Source organism: Saccopteryx leptura, chromosome 1 (assembly GCF_036850995.1).
Source record: "Saccopteryx leptura isolate mSacLep1 chromosome 1, mSacLep1_pri_phased_curated, whole genome shotgun sequence".
NCBI lineage: Eukaryota > Metazoa > Chordata > Mammalia > Chiroptera > Emballonuridae > Saccopteryx > Saccopteryx leptura.
This window is the reverse complement of record NC_089503.1, coordinates 19,455,298-19,474,886: the sequence shown is the minus strand read 5'-3', so window position 1 is coordinate 19,474,886 and position 19,589 is coordinate 19,455,298. Positions and strand designations below refer to the sequence as shown.

The 19,589-nt window shown below is 53.1% G+C and overlaps 1 protein-coding gene across 9 annotated transcripts in view; it reads left to right on the top strand.

Annotated features, from left to right (window-relative positions):
• The window catches only part of TSPAN18 (tetraspanin 18), a 186,651-nt gene that overhangs the window by 54,906 nt on the left and 112,156 nt on the right, over positions 1–19,589 (top strand). The window lies entirely within an intron of this gene.

Sequence of the window (19,589 nt, the reverse complement as noted above, 5' to 3'; positions counted from 1 at the left end):
GTACACACTCTATTGTATAATGTTGACTCATCGTGGTTTTAATGTGCACTTTACTATTTGGCTAGTGAAGGTGAACATGTTTTTACATGCTTATTGTCAATTTTGAATATCTTCATTTGTGAAATATCTACTCGAGTCTTTTGCCCATTTTTTTTTTTTTTTTGGATTGTCCTTTAATTATTGAGTTAAAGGATTCTTAATTTCTGGAAGAAAAGGTAGGCGAATATCTTCACAACCTTGTGTTAGGCAAAGATTTCTTAGATGGAACATTAAAACTAGTAACCATAAAAGGAAAATGTGATAAATTGGACTTCATCACCCTTTGAGAACTGCTGCTCATCAAAGACACTATCAAGAAAATGAATAGGAAGCCACAGACTGGAGTAAGGAAACCCCCATACATGCATGCAGAATTATACCACAACTACTTTCTGAGGGTTGCTTACGCCAGGCGCTTGCTTGACCCTACGAGGGTCTATGGATCCCGCTCCCACCTCAGCCACAGTGCTCCTTGTGAGACGCCCGCCTGATCGGGGCTGGCCCTGTTTAATTGCCAGCCTGCAGGATAAATCCCTTCGCCATCCACACGGCCTCGCGGCTCTGCCCCCTCCCCTTGCTGTCTGCCAGTGCGGGTGGTCACCTCCTCTCGGTCCCTCGTGGCCCTAAACGTTTTCCCCTAGCGCCTCCTTCACACAGGCTATTCCTCTAGAACATTCTCCTGGCTGTTACCCAACTCTCTCCCCCTCCTGCGCCTGCAGAAGGCACAGACACAAGGAACATTTCCCTGCGTGAGGGACACTTCCTTGGACCCCAGAGACACAGTCTGGCTCTGTAGTGGGGGCTTTGGTGAGAGGGAAGGGGTCAGGGCACAGCCTGCGTTGTCGGCTTAAGGGGAGAGATTGCAGTACAATTCTGAACCCCATCCTTTGAGTCAGGGCTCAGTGTAAACTATTGAAGGACAAGTCGGTGCTGGCGCCGATCAGCCGGAGTTGGACAGTGGTCATAGTGCTGCGTCCCAGAGGCCCCTCCTGGGCTGCACACCCCCCCCCCTTTAGCTTTTGGGTGTGAGGAGGGGCTGGGGAGACAGCGGGAAGACTCTGGATCCCAGAGCAACACTAATTACCAACCAGTGCCAACCAGCATAGGGCAAGATTAGTTCTGGTGTGTAGAGCGGGTTCTTGGCTCCACGTCAACCTTCTGTTCCTGGCTCATGCTCTCGCTTTTACCTCATTTTCTCCAAAGCCTTTTTATTCTTGTCTTTATGGCAATCATGTCAAACCATCACCTTTGCAACAAGACCACAGATTATGAGAATGTATTCAGGCATTGGTGGCCCAGCTCTGCCCCTCAGACCTGTTGAATCCCTTACCACAATCTCTCTGGAGACACTGTGCCATCACTTTTCATATTTATCTCAATGTCATGAGGGGCTATTATAATATTCTTTGTCCACAATCTGCCTCTGTCCCTGGACAGCTGACTCTGTGAAGGTAGTCATCACCCTGCCGTGCCTACTATCATGTTCCTGACGTCGAGGGCTGTGCCCAGCCCACAGAAACTGCTCAGTGAGTGCTTGACCAATAGTGAGGGTAATGAACAACGACTGGGCAAGACAGACCAAGGACACGCTCCCATTTTCGCAGTCGGGAAACTGAGCCTTCCCGACCTTCCGTGATTTGCTCAGGGTCTCACAGCTGGTCAGAGGCAGAGTTGTGAATGAACAGCAGGTTTCCGGGTTTCTATTTCCTGCCCGAGGACGGCCGCCCTCCTCAGTTCTAAGTTGAAGCCCAGTCATGTGAGTGGTGAATGCTGTAGAAATGTGGAGTGCTGTATAAATAAAAGGCATCATTAAAAATATCTATGGTGATTTTAATCATCCCTAACCACAGTAATGAGACAAGGCATTATTCTTAATATGGGCAAAGCCAGCGCTAAAATCCAGATGTTTCCTAGGGGCTGGATAAATTTCACGTGAGAATGCTTCTGTTAAACGCAGATGATATGCAAAATATATTTATAAAATAAACACAGGGGATGAATTATAACAGTGAAGCGAGCCCATGAGTGCCTACCTACCACCTAAACCCAGAAGTGGCAGAAGTCCCGTGTGCCCTGCCTGAGCCTGGTTTCTGCCATACTAGGTTTTCCATGTGTCCTCCCCTGCTTCATTTTTTTAATGGTTTTTCCACATCCATTACTTTAATATTTCCTCCTCACATATACATTCATTCAGCGAGTGCTTGTCGAGCTTTGCTGCCGCGGGTCGAGTTAGAGAGCTCCCCGTTCCAGCCCTGCCCTTGTTACAAGGGAAGGAAGATGGGTGATTTTGTTTTTCTGCCACCAAAAAAAAAGAAGAATTCTCCTGGCGGTATGTGCACCCTGCCCCCCACCGGCTCCTGAAGCCAACCCCCTACCCCCCCCCCCCCCGCCCCAAAGGCCTCATTTGCGTTTTAGCCCCCACTGCAGCCCACTGTGAGTTTTTTTTCCACAAAAATATTTGTGGCTTTGGCAAGGTGGTCGATGCCATTAATAGTGTTCCCTTTGTCTGGAGGTTTCTTTCCCGCTCTGGGCTTCAGTCTGTATGCGGCGGGGCGTGGACCGGACTTGGCAAAGCAGAACTGGGCTCTCCGGGGGCTTCTTACTCTTGCCGCCTGCTAGCCAGTGGTGCCAGGGGTTGCTGGGGCCATGGCACTGGGAGGGCCGTGGTCAGAGGGCAGGGGCGCCAGGCCGAGGACTTGTGGTAGAGGGTTGTGGACACTGGCTATTTAATATCTGCATGACCTTGGGCAAGTCACTGAACTCCTTATGTTCCCTGTCGGCAAGGTGGGTTCCACCATAGTGCCCCCTGGCTGGGCCGCATTGGGAGTTAAGTATCTGGAAGTGCTCGGCACTGTGGGTGGGGAGGCAGCCCCTGTCTAGTTAACTGCTTTGATCAGGGAGACAGGGCACTAATGGGTGCCACCCACAGGCCTTCACTGTGTTTGACACTGAGCTCTGCAGACCTTTGCATGGCCACCGGGCTCAGGGTTATGTCCCCATATGACAGATGAGCAGGCTGAGGCTCGGAGAGGATGGGATTTGCTTGTGGTCTCTCACTGGTGAAACTGGTGCTTCCTTCCTGGTCCGTGGGCTGCTCACCCAGCCCTGGTCATGGGGAGGGGGGAGGGGAGCTTCAGGGGCTGGGGTGGGGGGAGGCAGGGAAAGAGGCTCTGAGGTTCTGGGCTTTAGATCTGGCACTTGGTTGGCTCAGGGGGAAATTTGATGATATCCCCAGAGTCTCTAGTTGTCGGTTTTGTGGCGCCTGTTACTTCCTGGGACAATGGTTAGCGCCCTCCTCCCCCGGGCGCCCCGGTGGGTGGAGGTTACATAGGGATCTGGGATGGTGTCAAAGCTGTGGTCACATCTCCATTAACTGTCCATAGATTGTCCACTTATATTTTTAACCCTTGCTCCATTTCCCTCCATTACTGTTTGGGACAACCTTAGGAATGTAGTAACCCATTTTTACTATTCAAAAGCAGGGCCTGTTTAGGAAGGTGTATCTGCCACTTATGAGGGTGGGAACAAGACGGGGGGTGTCCAACAAAGATAGAATGGATTCTAAAGCTAAACAAATTGGGGCAGAAATTTCAACCCTTGATAAATAGTGGCATCAGCAGCCGTTTCTGAGTGCTGTGTGTTAAGCTAATATTACCTGCGCTGACTCACCTCATTCTCACATCAGCCCTGTGGCATACTGTCAGGATTTCCATTTTACAGAGAAGGAAACTGAAGCTCAGAAAGCAGAATTAGCTCTCGCACAGTTGGGATTCAAGGCCGGCCCTGTTGGCTTCCAGAACCTGGAATTATACCCCCTTTCCTACCTGCAGTTTGGGTCTTTCCACTGGCTACTGGGGTGAGTTCTCATCCTCTTAGCACAGGAAGGCAGGATGAGGGACGCAGTGGCTGAGAGGGTAGAAGCCAGACTATCTGGCTTTCTTACCTTCCTTGTACCTCAGTTCCCTCCTCTGTAAAATGGAAACAATAACCTGACCTGTTATGAGAGTTAAAGGATATAAAACATTTAGCACCTGGCCAGGTTCTAAGCAAACACTGACTAGATATTGGCAGTTATGAATATCACCTCTGTACAGACAAAATCTAGGGATCAGATTGCCCCCACCACCCCCCCCCCAGCTAATTTAGGATGCTGAATGCCAGTTGCCCACTCTTGACTGAGACCAGTCTGTGGAGTTCTCAGAAGTCTCCCAGGCTCACCACAGTCGCCCTTACCATGCTGTGTATCTGCCTCAAGGCCCCTGATTAGAGCACAAGGCACACGTGGTCACACTGTGGACCTACTAGGAGCCTGGCCAACGTCGGGGTCCATTTCAGCTCCTCTCTCTGCCAGAGACGTAATCTTTAATGATCTCCATCTTTGCAGATGAAGAGAAGGTTGAAAACCAAGGTGAACATAGGAGCTGGCTGGGTGCACCTCTTCATATCCCTTCTCCTCTGTAAGCAGTGTGGCAGGTAGAAGGTAGATGCTCTCAGAGGGCTGGGAGCCAGGAGCAGCCTGCACCCCAAAACCCCTGCTCCCCAGACAGCGTGACTATTAGCCTGTCCATCTGTGCAGTCTCAGCGGCTCTTGTGGCAGTCAGCACTGTTCCGTGGAACTTTCCATGAGGACCAAGATGTTCTACGTGTGTGCTGTCCAGTGTGAGAGCTCCTTGTCACACTGAACATGTGAAGTGTGAGGGCCTTGCTGCAAAGGAACATGCTTTATAAAAGCGGGTGGCACCTCACGGGTGGATTTGTTTCTCTTGTCCCTGGCAAAGCTGGCCGGGATTCAGGAGGTCACTAATCCCCTGCCCACCGCTCCAGGGAGAGGAGAGAGAAAAGCGAAAGGAGAAATCCACGCATCTGGGTACCATTGCCTTTCTGCAAACAGGGCTGTGCAGGGCGTCTGGGCACGGCGTGGGGAGCAAACCACAAGGAGCACTGCAGTCACACCTGGTGGGGGATTTCTCCCCCTTTCCTGTTAAAGCCACGCGTGGCCTCCAGAGAGAGAAGAGAACAGCAAAGGCAGGAAAACGTGCTGATTTTCCCTGTGCAGCCACCTTACAATAACACCCTCATGTCAGTCACTGGTTTCATTCCCCCGGGGAGAAGAGCGTGGCATGAATTCATCAATGAGTTCTTTTCACAGTTGATGAATGTTTACACAGACAGAGCTGGGATCACTGGAGAAGCTGAGGTTCTCACTTCCCACCAGAAATAAGTCACAGGTGGGGAAATTAGACAGCCAACCAGTGTCAAATCTTGTAGGGCTGTTCCTACCTTTAGCCGACTGCAGGATTGAATTGTCCAGTTTGGAGCTTTTTGGAAGGAAAATAGCTCTATTGGCTTTTATTTCTGCTACGAAAAAAAAAAACAAAAAAAAAAGCTGCCCATGATTTGTCTGTTCCTTTGTGAATTTGCTGTGTGGCCTGATACAAGTTACTTAACCTCTCTGAGCCTCAGCCTCCTCATCTGACAAAGTCGGGCAATGATCCTTTGCAGGAGACTTGCAGGGATTCAGTGAGATGAAACATGGGACTGGCCTTGAGGAGGCTTCAAGGCTTGTGATGCTGATCCAGGAGCGAGCCAAGGGTGGGCCGAGTGCCATGACCCCAGAATTATGGTATTTGTGGAATGAAAAGGAAAGAATATATCAGATAGGTAGGAAATGGGTCTTTATTTTCATAGTCTTGTCAGCAGGATACCACAAGCACTGGAAAAGGAAAAACAGTAATAGTTCATGTTCAAACCGTTGTCCTGCCCACCCCCTCCTAGTCCTTGTCTGTGTGGGACTGTGCAGCTTGCATGGAGCTGAAAGACCCCTTCCAGAGCCCTCAGCCCACCCCCGCGCCTCTTTGAGGTCCTTTGGGGACCTGGGGGGTGCTGGCTAGTACACTGGGGAGCAGCATCTCTTGGGGTTTCCTGGGCTCTCAGATGGACACCCATTATGTGGTTGTCCTTATCCTTTCCCTAAATCCAAGACCTCAGACATCATGGCCTCAAATCCTTCGGTCGGTCGTGCAGGCAGCAACCTCACCGCTGGGCTCTCAGGGGCCCAGGAGGCACCTGGCTTCTAGAAGTGCGTGTGTTCACGTGTATGGTAGCTCTGAGCTGTCCCCGTGAGCTGTTGGGCAGTGGGCCTGAGGGGGACTCCTTCCTCCCTTCCCCGTCTCCCCTTTCACCGCTGAGCCATTCACAAGTCAGTGCCAGCGGAGAAGAAGCCCGGGGCTTGGCACAGTGCCGTGGCCACTCCAGCCGGGTCTGGGGTGTGAGCCGTGGGGCCCACCTCATCTGGCCCCTGCTTCTCCCACCTTTGCAGGGAAAGAGGAGGTCGGCCTGAAATGCATCTGTAATACTTTCCATTCAGACTTTTGAACTAATTAGCCTATGTGTTTAATTAATAATGGGCACGTTGGGTCCCCCCCGAAGAGGTTGGAGCGCTTCCATCCGGACCCCCAGTGCGGGGAGGTTGGAGACTTGCCAGTAATTAAGGAGCTGGCGGGGGCGCCTTTCCCGTCTGAAGAATGGCCGCCCGGGCTGCCACCAGCGCCACCTCCTCGTGGGCACCGAGGGGTGTGCCCTCTCCTGTGGGCCAGCTCCTTCCCCTGTTCCCCCTGCATCCCCTGACACGGGAGAGCCAGGCACCAGGGCCTGGGCGTCTGCTCTGGAAAGGGGCAGGCTCTGGCAGCAGTGTGCAGGCTGTGGCGCTGCTGGGGGAGGGTCATTGTCATGGCCGTCAGTCCGCCCCAGGCACAGGACACCTTTGGTCCTCAGCTGTGCAGCCTTGGGCAAGTCATTTAACCGGGGAGCTTCAGTCAGTCTGGGACAGCACCTGCGCCAATGGGCTGTGTTTCAGCTGTCAGTGAGGGGCAGGCGTTTTATTCATTCATTCAAAAATATGTATTGAGAACTCACAGTGTGCTGCAGACACTGTTCTGGGAGCAGGAGGGAGGAGACAGAGGTTCTCCCTTGTGGACCTTTACACTCTAGTGTGGTGGGACAGACAACTAAATATATAGTAAATACCAATTGATTTATTATATCTTACTTAAAGTATTGGGTATTTAATTGTATGAATATAATTATATATTTGTTATTAGCTCATGTGTGATATATAAACGACTGTATATTTAAGGCAGTTAGACATTCAGTGAGCAATGATGAGGGAAGCTGATAGGTCAGGGGCCTCTCAGGGTGACCTTTTAGCAGAGACCTGAGGAAGTGAGGGGACAAGCCCGGAGTATCTGTGACAAAGAGAACTTTGGGCAGAAGGAATAACAGGCATGCAGGGCTTGGAACAGTGGGGGGCTGGTGAGCCCCAAGACTGGAGTGGAGTGCTGGGGGCCGAGTGAAGGAGGTGGGGAGGTGGGGAGGGGTCTCCGCGTGGGGGCCGTGGGCCCCGCGAGGACAGTGGGGTGTGTCTTGCCGACTGCCTGGCACGGAGTAGGTGCCGCCCAAGTGCTTTCAGTCACTCGTTCAGGTTCATCAGCACTTCCTCAGTGACGGACCCGGAGCAGGGCGTGCGGGCGCGGGGGTGGCGGCCCAGTGCCTGCCTGGGGGGCTCACAGCCTGCTCGGGGCCACCAAGCACGTCCTCTCCAGCTGTGTGTGGGTGACGTGGAAACACTGAGGTCCCCCTGCTCCTCTGAGCCCTTTCAGTGGTGGCCGAGGACCAAGGAAGGAGGCTTCCCAGGCGAGGTGATGACTCCACTGGCTCTGGGAAGGTGGAGGGACCTCCAGCCGGGAAGGAGGCGCCAGGCGGGGGGCGCAGATGAGTGGAAGGTACCAAGGCCGAGAGGTCTGAGAGAGGGTGGCTGTGGGAAAGGGAGGTCTTGCAGTGTGGCTGCAGGTCCAGGGTTTGCAGGGGGATTAGGAAGTCATGAGAGCGAGGTCAGGAATGGGAATAACTCCCCCAAGTCCTAATGTGTGACCCTAGGTCAGGCTGTCCCAGGAGAGACAGGGTTCCTGTGCAGTGATTTGTTAAGAATCTGCTCCCAGGGGGGACTGGTGAGGGAGTGGGCAGGATGGGGAGGGAAGGGGATCCCCCAGCACAGTCCTGCAGGGGGTGGATTCAGCTCAACCCCACAGGGGAGCTCAGAGTTTCTCCTTAGCTGGGCCTTCCTATGTCTATATCTGTCAGTCATTGGCTCAGGGCCACCTGGCCGGGAGGTGATGGCTCCGGACACTTCCAACTCTGCTGGGAGGCAGAGCAGCTCCAGGGGTCCAAGGACCATCTGCTGAGGAAGAGTCACAGGTGCAGGTGTCAGAGGTAAAGACACAGGAGACAGGTGCCTGCCACATCTGCAGGAGGTGGGGGAATGGGTACAGTTGAGATAACTCGCCAACCCATTTTGCCAGGGACCAAGGGGCTTCCTGGGACGTGGTACCAGGATGATAGGTCGCCTGGAGCACCAGCAGCGTTCCCCACTATGGCTGGGCTTCCTTGAGCCTTAGTTTCCTCTTCCATAAAATGGGGATTGAAGTAGTGCCGACTGTGTGGGGGCGTAAGTGGCTTCATCACAAATAACCCAAGGAGAGCCATTGCTGACCTTGAAGCCACTTGAAGAATGTTTGTTCTCTAAGCCTCTCTGCCACTTGCTGGGCACAAAAGATGAGAGCTGACATTTCCAAAACCAGGGGTTTTCTTCATCTCTCACCACACTCCCCTTCCATCTCCTCCCCAACCATTTGACAACTGCCCGTGAACTGAGGCCCCGAAGAGGTAGAGGCTGTGTCTTTAAGTGTTCTGAACAGCACTGAAATGTTATGACAGTGCATCTCACAAGGGATGCAGTTTCCACGGCAACCCCACACTAAGATAAGCAAGCCGCCTGTATTTTTTTCTGAAAGGTTCAGCAACAGGGGGGGAATTAGGCGATCTGTCAGTGGGTGGGACTTGAAAACAAGAGCCATGTCCATTAATCCTTGGTCTGACTGCGTTACCTGGGACCGATCACGCACTGTTAGAGGAAGGAGAAACAGGGCTCCTTCTTCCTGCACCCCATCTTCTGGACTCATGGCCAGGAGAAAGAGAAAGAGCCACGGTGAAGTTTTGTTTGAGAAATTACAGCTCTTAAGACTCTACCAGTTACACCCTCGTCGAATGTTTCCTAGTATCTAGTATCTGCGGAGTTAAAGCCCAAGTAGCCAGGCTTCGTGTGTGTGTGTGTGTGTGTGTGTGTGTGTGTGTGTGTGTGTGTGCGTGCGCGTGAGAGAGAGAGAGAGAGAAAGAGAGAGAGAGAGAGAGAGCAAGAGCGCACTCAGGGTAAGGCTTAGCATTAAGGACTTAAGGACTCAGGCTTTGCACTCAGATACAGGTTCAAATTCTGGCTTTTCAAGTGGCTGAGATATCGAACAAGCTGTTAACCTGTTGTAGCCTCACTTTCTTCCTCTGTAAAATGGGATAGTGACGATAGTACCTGTGTCATGGTGTAGTGCAAGGATCTATCTATCTATCTATCTATTTATTTATTTATTTTTGTATTTTTCTGAAGCTGGAAACGGGGAGACACAGTCAGACAGACTCCCGCATGTGCCCGACTGAGATCCACCCGGCACGCCCACCAGGGGCGACTCTCTGTCCACCAGAGGGCGATGCTCTGCCCCTCCGGGGCGTTGCTCTGTTGCGACCAGAGCCACTCTAGCTCCTGGGGCAGAGGCCAAGGAGCCATCCCCAGCGCCCGGGCCATCCTTGCTCCAATGGAGCCTCGGCTGCAGGAAGGGAAGAGAGAGACAGAGAGGAAGGAAAGGGGGAGGGGTGGAGAAGCAGATGGGCGCTTCTCCTGTGTGCCCTGGCTGGGAATCGAACCCAGGACTTCCGCACGCCAGGCCGATGCTCTACCACTGAGCCAACCAGCCAGGGCCCGTAGTGCGAGGATTTAATGAGAGAATGAAAATACGTAATAATGCTCAGCACAGTGCCTGGCACACAGTAGGTGCTTAATAAATGCTAGTTACTAACATTTATTATTATTAAATGAATCATTGGAGGGAAATGGGGCCACTTTGGTTGAGGCGTGAACGAGAGGTCATAACTGGCTTGGGACAGAAACTGGTCTTATCTAAGCCCACACACCTAAGAGCTGCTGCCGTATCTGCCATTGGGACCCTCCCAGGGTCTTCCCATCGTGCCCAAGTCAGATTCAGACTCCTCACCGTGGGCTGGTTCCCGCCAACCTCATTTTCATTAGCCTCCCCGTCGCTTACTCTACTCACCACACTGGCCTCCCTGGGTTCCTTCAACACACCAGCTGCTTCTCTGCCGAGACCACGCTTTCCTCACGGGTCTTCTCCAGTGAGAAGTGTGACATCGCCTGGTTCCCCAGTCCTGATGTTGACATCAGATAATGTTTAAGATGCTTACCCTGGAGCCATTCTGCCTGAGTGCCAATCCAGTGTCCCACTGCCCCCCCCCCAACTTCCTCATCTGTGACACGGGCACAGTGATTTCCTGCCTCTGCTCATGTGTTCAGAATGCCAAACAGTAGGGTAGCGATGCAGCAGGAGAGGAGGTAAGAGGTGACTGCAGTCAACCCAGGGGCAGTGGTGGGGGCACTTGTGGCACACAGGTGTGAAGGTCAGACATGCACTGAACTTCCCGTAGGCTTGCACCAAGTAACTGCCACCCCCTTTCTCCTGCCACTTCTGGTTTTCTAGGTCCCTGGGGCCCGAGACCCATTTTCTGGTATAGGAGCAGGGAGAGGGTAGAATTTCTCTCCCAAGACCCCCAGGGGGAACCGGCCTTTACCTCTTGGGATCTGGTTAGTCCTCGGTGGTGTGGGGTCTTAGGATGTGAGGCTATGGGGCTGTGAGGCTTGGATGCACCTATTTTTTTTAATAGAGACACATGAGGCCATGTCCATGTGCTAAGCCCACTGCAGCCTTGCTCCTTCGGTGACACTGGCAGGGGACTGGCCATGGCCCCTGCTCACAGGCCTGCTGAGTATAGAGTCATAGCCAGACATGGCCCATCACCTGTCCCGTCCGCCCCAAACCACAAGGCTGTGCCACGCTGTGTCTGCACCCAGAAGTCCTTTAGTGTGTCCCCTAGTCCCCCGCAGCCGCCCCCTTGCCCTTTCTGCATCATGGCAACGTCTCGCCCGTTTGTCTCCGTGTCCAGGAGACCCTTTGCCCACGACCATCGGCTTGCACAGAAGAGCGCGGCATGCTCCCAGGATGTCAAAGAGGAGGAGGTGGTGGAGGCTCCCGGTCCTTTGCCAATTTATTTTGACAACTGTAATGTCGTTTTAATTATTTAAGCTCATACTTCAGAGTTCACTGGCAAATGACCCGGAGGTGTGTGTTTCCTGCCGTGGAACAAGAGAGCTGTTTTCAGCTTTTACGTTGTTTTGCTGATTCGTGGGAAATGGGTGGCAGGATCCTCGGCTCCCACCCCTGCCCATGGTTTCTCCACCAGCACGGAAGAAGGGTGCTGTTTTCACACCATGGAGATAGAAAACAGGAACCCAGCACCCAGGGTCACGTGGGACTGGTTTCAGGCCGGGCATCTGAACGTTTATTTCCAACCCCTCTGGGATGTGTTTTGCGCACAGCGCCTACAGTGGAATCGGGATGTCAGGGGGAGCAGAATGCTGCGACTCGTCTCTCCCCACCTCCCAACATGTGTGCACGAGGGACATGATGACCAGAGAAGGACAGAGATATCCTTAGTCACACAGCCACAAGCAAACCGCCGACACGCTGACCCCGGGCCAGCGAGAGCCCACTCGCTCTCCTCCGTCTGCTGCTGGCGCTCTGGCCCTGGCTGGCGGATTAGAGTGACACAGGGCAGTTGTTAACACGCCTATTCCTGGGTCTGCAAGGACTGTCTCAAGCCAACAGCCACTCTGAGACACTGGTTGGAGGGTGTGGGCAGGACTGGGCAGGGCTGTGGCTGGTGGGCTTCGTATGTTCTTGGCTTTGAGGGTGTCAGCACTGTCCCCCACCCCCGGGTAACACCCCCAGCTCCCTGCAGGTGTCCCCGGACCTGACGTTCTGCCGCTGGCAGGCCTGTCTTTAGGGATGAGCATTGCCCTCGGTATTCTCTCCAGAGTGGGTATTCCTGGGAGGGGTGGCTCATGAAGGCCCCGAGGATGTTTGTAATGACGGCCCCTCGTGTCTGGCAGGCATGCTGTGCTTTCCACTCATCTGATTTCTCACAACCACCCAGAAGGCTCTCTCTGCCCGTTTCACAGATGACAACTAGAGGCTCCGAGAACTTGACTCCTCTGAAGGCACAGGGCCAGTGAGTTCACAATGCAGACTCTGGACGTTTGAGCCTCTGCTGCACCCAGAGGAGGGTGGGGGTGGAGGAACAGGAAAGGAAGAGCTGAGGGGCCGGGTGAGGAGAGGAGAGGAGAGGCTCTGGTGGGGGCCCCATCGTTTTCTTCCCCGTTTTGGCAGCTTAGAAGGTCCGTTCATTCAGTCCGTCAGTCCTCATAGCCTGCAATGGTGGATTGGTTTGGGAGTAAGACTTGTTGGTGATCTGCTGTTTTACGACTGGCTGTGTGACCTTAGCTAAACTTAGAGGGATGAAACCAGCCTCTAATTAGAGGTTGACACAAAGGGTTTTAAAGTTACCTCCTGTGTATAAAAAGTTCCGGTCTCAACTACAACTTTTCGAGGGGTCAGGCTCCTGGCTGTTTGCTCAGAGCCCGGAGCCTGGGTCTTTGTCCTTGGGCCCAGAAATGGTGATGTGCAGTATTTCCCCAGCTGGTCGACCAGGGACCATCCTCAGTGATGTTTTAGTTCAGTGTCTGCCCTCACCACTCCCTACTGAACAGTCTCCTTCACTCATCCTTTCAGCAAGTACTTGGGGAGCGTCTGCTCTGGGTGGGCATTGCTCTATGTACTGAGACTAGAATGCTGTGTAAGAAAACATTCCTGCCCTCATGAAGCTTCTTACCTTCCTGGGCAAGGAGAGAGAAAAGGAATTAGGAAACAAACTATATATTTTCAAAAGGAGGTAGTGCTGTGAAGGAAAACAGGTGGAGAAATGGGGTAGCAACTTGTTGGGTTGGGAGGAGCTACTTTGGATGGGGTGGTTAAGGAAGGCATCCCTGAAGAGGTGGACAATTAGGCAGATGCCTGATATCTGCATGAAGCTCCAGGAGAAGAGCGTTGAGGGCCGAGGGACCAGCAAGTGCAAAGGCCCCGGGGCAAGCTCTGCCAGGAATCCAGTGTGTCTGGAGGACGGAGCGCCAAGGTGAATTGTGTGCAAGTGGTGGGTGAGGTAAGATTGTGGGGGGCTTTAGGAGACAGAGCAAAGGGTTTGGCTGTGGTTTAGTGTGAGGTGAAGCATCAGACAGTTAAGACAAGAAAATAGAATGATCTAATTGTATTTAACTCTGTGGAGAAGACTGGCGGGCAAGAGAGGAAGCAGATCAGTAAGGAGGGAACCACAGTGTCCAGGCTGGAGATGGGTGAGACAGGGCTGGGACCAGCGCAGTAGTAGTTAGAAATGGTGAGCAGTGGTTAGAGTTGGGATGTATTTTGGGGTAGACCTGGTAGGACTTGCTGATGGATGTGAGGGATGGTGGACAGGAAGGATGAAGAGTGACTAATAGATTTGGGGCGTGAACATCTGGGAGAAGAGCTCTCCCATTAACAAAAACGAGGGAGAGGTAGACACACCTGCAGTGTCTCCCTGATGAGACTAAAAGATTCTTAAGGACTGTTTCTGTGTCCGAGTCATCGTGTTCTCAGCCTTGTGCTTAGTGCAGAGCTGACCGGATGAAGTTTTCAGGGATGGTTTGTGGAGTACGCACGTTCATGAGAGAGGGAAAGGGCTCAGGAAGAAATGAAAGTCTGAGTCAGTGAAGGGGGATTAATGATATGGCCATGTCCAAGGTGGAGCAGCGTCCAGCCTTTCCCTAGGTGAGTGACACAGGACACCAACCCCTGGCTCTAAACGCCTAGACAGCAGAGTTTAGAAACCAGTGCGGATTCTACCTCCCTTTCTGGAGATTCAAGATGCACATTGGGTCCAAACAAAGGTCTCTGGCCCTGGGTGGCTAGCTCAGCTGGTTTAGAACGTTGTCCTGATATGCTAAGGTTGTGGGTTCAATCCCTAGTCAGGGCACATATAAGAATCAACCAATGAATGTATAAATAAGTGGAACAACAAATTGATGTTTCTCTCTCTTTCTCTCTCTCTCTATCTATCTCTATCTCCTCCTCTCTCCCTACCTCTTCCTTTCTCTCTTTCTAAAATCAACAAATAAATTTTAAAAATACTTTATTTAAAAACAAAAACAAAAAAGAGCTCTGATAAGTCTCGCACAATAGGTCCTATTTGACGTGTGTTAAGCCCGCCTTTCCCAGGCTTCACTGATCCCAGAGGCTTTGTTTTGCTGGTGCTCTTATGAACACACTTCTAGGAAGGCTGTCCAAGCCGGCCCCCTTCCTAGCTGCTCAGTTGCTGGCTGTCACTGGAGACGTCAGAGGGGCAGAGTGCCTCCACACTTAGCTCTTGGGAAATCGCTGTCTGTGGTTGAGGATTATTCTAAAGACAGTGCCATTATTAGCATCATAATGACGGCTCTCCCTTACTCAGTCCTCCCCCTGGGCCAGGCACTGTTGTAAGCAGCATCCACGCATCTTTCACTGGAAGCTCTTAGCAGCCCTGCGACATGGGTACTGTCGTCGCCATCCTCATCTTACAGATGAGGATGGCAAGACTGGGAAGGGTTAGGTGACTTGCCCAAGTCACACAGCTGAGAAGTAGCAGAACAAGGATGTAGTCACATGAAGGTTCCAAAAGAACCCCCCCTACCACCACCACCACCACACACACACACACCCGCCTAACCACTATCCTATCCTGCTAGTGTGGAGGGACCCTCCCTCATCGACCCAGGATCCTGGCCCAGCCACACTGGGGGCCCCCCCAGTTTGGTGTCTGCATTGCTAGCTTGAGTCCGGACTCTTGTGGGCAGCTCCCTCCTCCTTCCCCCAGCCCAGCCACCCTGGAGCCAAAGCCGAGCATCTCAGAAGCCCATGGAATCGGAGAGTTTTAAACAGGAAACTGGTATAATTTTGGTCAGGAGCTCAGGCAAGAGGGAGAAGCCCAGCCAGGCACAGCCACATCCAAAAGAAATAGAGAGGGAGGGTTTAGGGTTTCAAGTTTGTGCATTTGAGGGATATTGAGGCAAATAAAGGACTTTTATTCAGCTTTGTCCAGCTTGGCCATCTCCTAGCCCTCCCTGTCCCTCATTACTGAGTTGAATAGGACTGGGGTCAACCAGGGAGCCCAGCGCAGTGTAACCCTACCTCCCACCCAGGCCTTGAGCACGGGACCCCTCCCAGGCTCTGTCCCAGCCAGTGTGTCCCCCTCCTCGCTCTTCCCCTCCTCGTTTTTTGTTCTTGTGGGGGCTCCCCAGAGACGGGACCCCTCCCAGGCTCTGTCCCAGCCAGTGTGTCCCCCTCCTCGCTCTTCCCCTCCCTCGGTTTTTGTTCTTGTGGGGGCTCCCCAGAGACGGGGCCACTGTCGGGCAGCTGGTGCACAGAAGACACAATGGAACCCTTGTGAGGCTGGAGACCCCTCCTGCCCCCTCCCCAGGGGCCCTGTGGAGCATTCCTCAGCCTTGCCCAAGACTTCCCTGAACCTTGTCCCCTGGAAAACCAGACTGAACCGGTCTGGTGGGGAGAGGGATTTTCCGGGCCCCAGGAGCCAGCCCCCCACCCCTTCCCCACGGCCCCGGATGTCCTCGCCCGCAGCCTATCCAGACAACACAATGCCAGCTGTGGGCTCAGCGGCTTCATTAGATACCAGTTCATCCTTCCCCCAGGTTTCCCCAGTCCACGTTCAATTGCATTTTAATTCCACAGACATCTGTGAGCCCCTCAAGTGTGAGAGAACGACAGCGAACAAGCAGTGGCTTCTAGGTGGGGCGGGAGGAGCAGACACCGACCACCACTGCCCAGCACCTGATCGGGAGCAGCTTGTATTGAGTGTTTATGATGTGCTGGCTATGAGCTGTGTGGTCACAACAACCCCGGGTGGCAGCTCCTACTCTTCTTCCAGGAGAGGAAACTGAGGCAGGAGGAGTGATGCCCCTTGCCCATGGTTCCAGGCGGCAGGTGGCAGAGTCAGGATCCGGACGAGCAGGCTGCTGTCAGGGCTGCTCTGAGCCATCCGCTGCCTCTGTCAGATGCTTGATTACCAGGTGTTCTGCCAGAGCAGCCTCTTCCCAGAGCACGTGCTTTAGGATGCGTGACATGCTCTTTTCCATCACGGGCATCAGCGTGACCACACAGGTATTGGAAAAACTGAAAGGAATTGCCCGAAGCCCCAGAGCTCGTGGGTCCTGCAGGTCTGGGATGGAAACCTCTCCTGGCTCAAGTGAATTTCACGTAAACCCGCAGCTCAGCTTCAACACAATATTTGTGCTGTGAATGAAAGGTCCGGTTATTGCAAGAGACCGAGGCTCAGGTCCACACCAGCCGCTCTGTCTGTGAGAGCCGGCCGCCTGGTCCAGGGCTTCTTCCTGACTGGCCAGTGCAATTATGTTCGTGCCGTGTGGGGAAGCTTTGCCCGGAGTGCACTTGGGACTGATCTCGGGATGCCTCTTCCAGGGCTGTCCTGCAGGACTCTGGGAGACACCTGTCTGCAGAAGTCTCTGGTCTCCCCACCTGGGCCCCTGGCGACCGCCTTCTGCCCAGGATTGGCTGGGGGTGGGCAGGGACTTCTCCGGCAGTTTGTCAGATCATAAACCAGGGCTGATTGCAGAGCTTCCCCCACAGAGGCGCAGTGTCTGCCCGGAAGGCGGTGTCTGGGGAGGGCAGACTTCGGGAAGGCCACAGTGGCGCTCCGCCGCGCGGGGACCCCGCCCTGGCTGCAGCCCCAGGCCACACAGCCAGTCTAGGGTGGCGCCGGGACCAAACCTCAGATCTTCTGACCCTCCAGTTGGCTGCTTTGTAAAGTACATGTGCTCCTTTATTTACTTTTAAAACAGCACCGGAACAAGAGTGGCAGGATTGCTGAGGGATTCGTGCCTGGGGGATGCATTGTGCTATCCTATCTGTTTGTGTGTGTACGTTTGAAAATTCATGCTACCTTCTCAGAAAGGCCTTATTTGAACGACAGGATTAGATGCAGCCTCCTCTACGGCTCCTTTTTGCTTTCTCCGTGGAACTGAGGATGACTCGGAATCTTTTCCTGATTTGTCTGTTCACCTCCGTCTCAGTGGAGTGAGCCCCTGCCTTGGGTCTGTGGGCTTAGCTTTGTTGCTGGCGTATCTGTGTCTGCTAGTCGGGCGGAGGGCAGGCTCCCAGTCAATTCCTGTGGAATAAAATAGTGTGCCTATGGCGTCTGGAGAAACCCCATCAGCTTTGGGGGAGAGTGGGGCATAGTGGGAGAAAATAAAAAGTGTCTCCTGCAGTCAGGGCACCCAGGGCGGTGGCTAAGAGTGTGGAAGTCAGGAGAAACCATGTAGTTGGATACCCACCTCCAGTCTTCCTGTGCTCGGAGCCCCCATTTCTGGGTCATAATGGTTCTGGCAAAGCCCAGGTCATCCACGCAGGTGTGCCTGGCACGTGCCCGGTGCTGCTTCCATGCAGGTGGGTCATCTTGTTGCTCCATCCAGGTCCCCTGACCACCCACCCAGTGGTGTGGGAGCATCAGTTAACCTCCCTGGGCCATCTCATGCCTTGTTTATCTACAGGAAGGAGCTGGCTACCTCTTTGGGGTAGTGAGCTTTGGAGAAACATTGCTTTTCTCGCACAGAAGTGTTTTATTTCTGGTTTGGATCTGGTTGCAAAGAGCCCCACTATGTTTCCCAGAGCCCTGGGTCCACCGTCATCTCCATGAATAAAGGAGACATTCAGCTGAAGTGGGCCCAGGCCAGGGCAGGAAAGAGGTCTGCAGGGTGCTGAGTGAGCCTGGGAAGGCGCGCCCCGGGGGCCACCGGTGCCTGGGGACATCTGCTTCGTCCACCACCACATTCAGCACTGGGCTCCAGATTGGAGGCTGACTAGGTCTCTTAGTGCCACCTGACGTGGGGCCACCCCCACTCCCATATACCCTGAGGGCTGTTCGCCCCCCTGCAGGCCTGACGTGCTGTGGTTCGTAGATGAAAGGGCCAGCTCTGTGCGCCGGGATGAGGTCTGGGGGTGCTCTTTCTAAGCGGCACCCAGGGCGTGGCAGGTGCAGAGCCTGGGCCTGTGGACCCTCTCCGGTGGCAGCAGGACCCGCGGAGTGTGCGCAGTGCTCTTATGGGCTCTGTCTCATTTATGAGGTCATCTTAATGCTCATTAGAGATGAGCTCCTGTCTCCATTCCTATTTTATGGACGAGGAAACTGAGGTACAGAAAGGTAAAATAACTGCCCAGGTTACATAGCTATGAAGAAGTGAAACTGAGATCCCAACCCAGGCCAGGTGGCCAGCTTTAGATGTGAAAACTTCATGATAATTCATTCTTAGCACCAAAGTGTTGGACAAAGACAAATCCCCACCCTCCCTTTTCTACCTGAATGCCCTCATCAAGAAGGGGGAAAGTCCCTTATGGGTGCAGAAGGCCGTTGGGCAGAACCCCGGGCGTGCACACATGCACACACACACACACACACACACACACCTGTCAGGACTCAAGAATCCAGGGGAAAGGTGGTTGGGGTCTGCTGGGCAGAGGGGGGGGACTACAGATGAAGGTGAACCTCAGCATCTAGCTGGGAGGTATAGAACTTCAGTCTGGATGGGTCTCCAAAATAGTGGGAGAGAAGAGGCAATGGTGGATGAAAATTATGCTGAGGGCTTTACCAGGAAGCCCTCCCTGAGCCTGTTCAAACCCAGTGATTTTAGTATTGTTGCTCTTATGATTTTTAATGTTGTTATGTACACATGAATCAAGAGCAAATATCCTGACCAGGCGGTGGTGCAGTGGATAGAGCATCGGACTGGGATGCAGAAGGACCCAGGTTCGAGACCCCGAGGTCGCCAGCTTGAGCGCGGGCTCATCTGGTTTGAGCAAAAGCTCACCAGCTTGGACCCAAGGTCGCTGGCTCGAGCAAGGGGTTACTCGGTTTGCTGAAGGCCCGCGATCAAGGCATATATGAGAAAGCAATCAATGAACAACTAAGGTGTCACAAGGCACAACGAAAAACTAATGATTGATGCTTCTCATCTCTCCATTCCTGTCTGTCTGTCCCTGTCTATCCCTCTCTCTGACTCTCTCTCTGTCTCTGTAAAATAAATGAATAAATAAGTTTAAAAAAATAACAAATACACATTGTTTTAACCATTATTACTTTCATATTGAGCTGCCTGGTAAACTGGTACACCGCCCCTGGATGGCAGGGGACTGTGGTGGAGACAGTGTATAGGGAGAAGAATGTAGAGGTAATTTATTTACCTCCCATCAATCGAATTCATGATGTTTTCCAGGTCCTACCAGGTCTCTGTGACCATGTTTCTGCCCCCAAAAAATTCAGCCTCCCTAGGAAATAAAGGGAGTAAGTACAGACTGTGACACCAAGTAGGGCACAAATAGTGTGGGATGCAAAGACCACAGTGACTTCAGGCTTTCTAGAAGACGAACGTGAGAAAAGAGTGG